This window comes from Mustela putorius, unplaced genomic scaffold (genome assembly GCF_011764305.1).
Source record: "Mustela putorius furo isolate JIRA1106 unplaced genomic scaffold, ASM1176430v1.1 tig00537254_pilon_pilon_pilon, whole genome shotgun sequence".
NCBI classification, from domain to species: domain Eukaryota; kingdom Metazoa; phylum Chordata; class Mammalia; order Carnivora; family Mustelidae; genus Mustela; species Mustela putorius.
The window spans coordinates 204,377-209,486 of NW_025422393.1; the positions used below are offsets into that span (position 1 = coordinate 204,377).

The 5,110-nt window shown below is 40.7% G+C and overlaps 1 non-coding gene across 1 annotated transcript; it reads right to left on the minus strand.

Annotated features, from left to right (window-relative positions):
* Positions 1 to 485: 485 nt before the first annotated feature.
* On the minus strand, positions 486 to 592 carry LOC123390179. Its single transcript, XR_006604826.1, has one exon. It is a non-coding gene; the product is annotated as a U6 spliceosomal RNA (small nuclear RNA).
* Positions 593 to 5,110: the final 4,518 nt, after the last annotated feature.

The following is a 5,110-nucleotide window of genomic DNA, read 5'->3' on the forward strand; positions in this document are numbered from 1 at the left end:
CTTCCCTTAAGAACTATACATGAGATTTTAAAACATTCTAATTACTTTCCATTTAAACAGCATTATGACAGCATGTTGCTTGGAACACCACGAGCCAGGTTCTCGGGCCACCTTGGGGTATGCGGAGGGCGACACTGTGGCAGTTGGTGGACCAAAAGAAGCTCCATGGTTATCTTCTTCATACACAGACTTTCCCCATGATGTTTCAAATAAGCGGCATTTCTGTTGATGGGACATAATCCAATGCATTCCAGCAAATAATGTAGTAAGAGTGCTTGAAGAGATACAGGGACTCTCCAAAATTACAATTTTTATCTTTTGTATTAGTTTCCTATGGCCATCATAATAAACTGCCACAACACTGGTGGCTAAAACGACACAAGTTTATTTTCTTACCATTCTAGAAGCCAGCAATCCAAAGATGAGCTCAAGTCAAGGTAGCAGCAGGCCTGTTTCATTTGGCAGGGAAGGATCCATTCTTGTTTTTAAATACTGAGCGCTTCACGAATATGCATGTCATCCTTGTGCATGCGTCATGCTAATCTTCTCTGCACTGTTCCAATTTTAGTATGTGTGTTGCCAAAGCGAGCCCAGGGTAGGACTGTTCTTAGCTTCTTCCAGCTTCCGGTGGCTGCTGGCACTCCTGGCCTATAGGTGCAACACTCCAAAATCTGCCTCACTGATCACATTGCCGTCTCCTCTCCTTGTTCTTCTACGTGAACATTATATTTAGGTCCACCTGGATAATCCAGAAAAATCCTCCCACTTTAAGATCCTTCACTAAATCATACCTGCAAAGTTCCCTTTGCTATATAAGGCAGCATTCACAAATTTCAGGAATGAGGACAAAGATATCTTTGGGGGCCATTATTCAGTCTACCATATCTCCTAAAGCTCATTAATTTCCTTAAACACAAAACAGAATATACTTAGGGAGTGGGAAGGGGTCACTAATGGCGGTGATGACAATGGTAAAAACAGTAGTGATATTTGTCTTTTTAAAAAATTTTTTTGAAGATTTTATTTATTTGATAGAGAGAGAGAGAGAGAAAGAAAGAGATCGCAAGTAGGCAGAGAGGCAGGCAGAGGGAGAGAGGGAAGCAGGCTCCCTGCTGAGCAGAGAGCCCGATGCAGGGCTCGATCCCAGGACCCTAAGACCATGATCTGAGCTGAAGGCAGAGGCTTAACCCTCTGAGCCACCCAGGCACCCAGTAGTGATACTTGTAACAATAAAAATTGCAGAAGTAGTTGCAATGACAGCAGTGATACAAGTAGCAACATCAGGTAGAGCTACTACTACCATTACTGAGTACCCCTGATATGCCACACCCCTCTCAAGGATCCTAAACACATATGTCCCTTAGTCTTGACAACAGTCCTAAAAGAAAGGCACTGATTAACTTTATTATTTTCTCCACTATCCAGATGAAAAGAAAGAGGCTGAGGTCACTGAAGAGCCTTCATAAAGTCATACCCCTAAAGCTTGGCAGAACTGGAATTTAAATACAAAACAAAATAAACAAACCAAAAAAAAGGACTTTGAAATCCAAAAAATCCACTGCACCCTTCTGATACCCAAGGTGGCAATAGTAGCATATCTTCCAGGATAGTCTGGACCCTAATATTTCTAACTGTGAAAGGTAAATTGGACAGCTTTGATACAGTAATATAAACCATTTCTGTTTTTGAGAGAGAGAGACAGAGAGAGTGTGCATGCACATCAGGGAGGGGAAGAGCAGAGGGAAAGGGAGAGAGAGAATCTTAAGCAGTTTCGGGGCTCAGTCTCATGACCCTGAGATTGTGACCTGAAATTAAGATTCAGACACATAGTGGACAGCCAACACAAGTGCCCCTAAAATAAACTTTTGAATGACCGATGTCTCCATAAGCACAATGAAACATAAGCAATAAACCATGGGGAAATATTTTTTTTCAGTATAAAGATTTAATATTTTTTATCTACAAAGAACTATAAATTAAGAAGAGAAAATAACCACTTAAGATGCTACATTGATATTATCCAGCAGATCTCTAGAACATATTCATTTTGCAGGACTGAAACTTTACTCCTTCACTAACCCTCCCCCCCGCTCCTACTTTCTGTCATCATGATTCTGGCTACTCCAGGTACCTCCGAGAAGTAAGCACAGTATTAGTCTTTTTTGTGTGTCTGGCTTATAGTATTCACAAGGCTCATCCTTGTAGCCTGTGTCAGACTCTCTTTTCTTTAATAATGTTTTTTATTTTAATACTATTTAATAATACTGCATTTATATTATATATATTATATATAATATTTAATAATATTCCATTGCACATATTTATGAATTTTGCTTTATGCATTCATCTGTTAATGGACACTGAGGCTACTTCCACATTTTAGCTATTAGGGATAACTCTGCAGTGGACATGAGAGTGAAAACAACTCTTCAAGATCCTGACCTCAATTCGTTTGGGTATAGACTCAAAAGAGGGACTGTAGAATTGTACACTTACAAAGAAACTGTTAAGAGGGTAGATCTCATCTCATAGTAAATACTCTTACAATAATAATAATAATTAAAAGATAGTGCTCTGAGCACTTGCAACTACTGCTCCTCTGAATATCTTATAAAAATTATTGAAAAAAATAGGGAAAATGAAACCAAAATTCTGGAAAACAAGAAAGAATCCATCTGGGAAAGGTATGTCAAGAAATGAAAAAGCATATGAGCTATGTTAACAGAGAGCATAGGGAATTTGTTATACAGGTGCTGGAAGGCAGAAAAACTAAAGGATTCCGAGCTAACATGGACATTAGTAGCTGCAGGAAGCAGTTAAAAGTTCTAGGGCTCAGAACATAAAAAGGAAGAAGAGGTAGGGTTATCAAAATCTAGGAGACTGGAAAGGAAACACCCTCTAGCCCCCACACGATTGGTATTTGGAAAGGAGTATGGCCAGCTAGAGCTCCACTCACCGAGGGGGCATGGCTTATTGCCTTTGGTACTTCTGAGGGAAGAGGGGGGTGGCTCTGTGGCTGGGACTGAGGTGGGAGTGCCGGAGTCCATAGCTGTCCGTTGTCCCTGCTGTGGGGAGAACGCCCAGAGCTGAAGACAAAAAGCAAGTTCCTTCCTCCTTCCGCTTTTCACTCTCCTTTCCTTACACCCCACCTACAGAACCTCCCAAGAAGTCAGCAGACTATGAATTGTAGCAAACGTAGTTTTAGGGGTGCCTGGGTGACTTAGTGACATAAACCTCTGCCTTAGGCTCAGGTCATGATCTCAGGGTCTTGAGATCGAGCCCCACATAGAGCTCTCTGCTTGGCAGGGAGCCTGCTTCCTCCTCTCTCTCTCTCTCTGCCTGCCTCTCTGCCTACTTGTGATCTCTCGCTGTCAAATAAATAAATAAAACCTTTAAAAATTAAATAAATAAATAAATAAAAAGAAAATGTAGTTTCGGAGTTCCATTGCCACCCTTTACATTAAAACGAAGAAGACTATAAAGCGTGGCTTTGCAACTGAGAGAAAACGGGCAACTAGCAACAGTGATGAGAGTAGACAGGGAAATTTGAGGAACTTCTCAAAGACGATGTGGTAGATTATTACAAAAACGGCTCTGATTTTCCATTGCTTTTTTTACCCACACCCCTTGCAATATGACTCTGATACTGTTCTCATCAGGATGCGATGCCTACTATCTTTCCTCCTTTACTTTAGCCTGGTCTTATGATTTACCTTGACCAAAAAAATACAGTGGGAAGTGCAGTGTGCTTATTTTAAGCTTACATCTCAAGGGATCTTATGGGCTTCTGCTTTTCCCCTTAGAAGACTGCCTCTTCCATGAGAATGATCCCAGAAACTCGTACTGGAAGGTAAGAGACCACGTGGAGGAGACCTGAATCATCCACAGCCACTGAGGCCACACTTGGCCATCCAGCCATAGTTAATTTTGAACCTTGTCTCAAACACTAGAGAGAAAAGGAAGCCCAGGGGTCATCTTACACTCTTTTCTACTTTGGCTCCTTCATGTGCCTGTCAGCTCCATGTCCATGCAGTTCAAGGGGGAACCTGTCTGCAGATGCACTGCCCATTGCACACAGCCGGAAACTAATCCACGTTTTGAGGAAACAGAATCCCAGAGGAAATGACTGCAGCGGAAATCCATATCAATTGAGTACAATTATCAATCTAGTCTTTCCATCAGATCTATATGAAAGAAGAACTTCAAATAAGCAAACTTCCAGGGATGACAAGAACTAGGGTGAACAAATAAACTCAGCCTAGAGGAAAAAAAATACAATTCAGTGAATAGAAGAGACCTTTACAATATATTCTAGTGAGAGGCTTTTATCTTCAGAAAGCATATAAAACTTGTTATAAAAACAAGAAATAATATCTGATATTAAAAATATAGTATTGAATAACATTTATTTGAAGAGTGGCAAAATAAATGGTTGGTCTAAATATGAACGTATACTCAGGAATAAAAGCTGATAAATCTATTTCTGAATCATGTGCAAAATGACATGTAAAGAAAAATACAAGGAAAAAAAGAGACATGGGCATCAGATTTTGAGCTTTAAGTTCCACCTAACAGGAATTCAGAGCTACTCAGAATAGCAGCAGTGGGAAGGAAAAAACAAACAAAACCTGACAGAACAATACTTCCTAAACTTTAATTTTTATTAATTTTTATTTTTTTTTAAAGATTTGTATCCATCTGTCAGAGTGAGAGTACGTGAGAGAGGGGGGAGACAGACAGAGGAAGATGCAGGCTCCCGATGCGGGACTCAATCGCAGGACCCCGGGATCATGACCTGAGCCGAAGACAGATGCTTAACCCACTGAGCCACCCAGGTGTCCCAAGCTTTAATTTTTTAAAGCCCCACTGAAGGCTAAGCAAGAGAAATAAAGACTCATGATAAGGCACAACCTTGTCCCAGTCTAAAATGGCAACCATAAAAGAGAATATTCTGAGAGCTTCTAAAGAGAAACACATATGTGCACTCACACACACATGCATGCACAAACCTACACTCACACACTGCTTGGGCTCTCACCCTGTCTTTCCCTCTCTCTCACATCCTTGTTTTCTGGCCCAAGTATTTTTGTGCTCAATTTGTATCATTCAA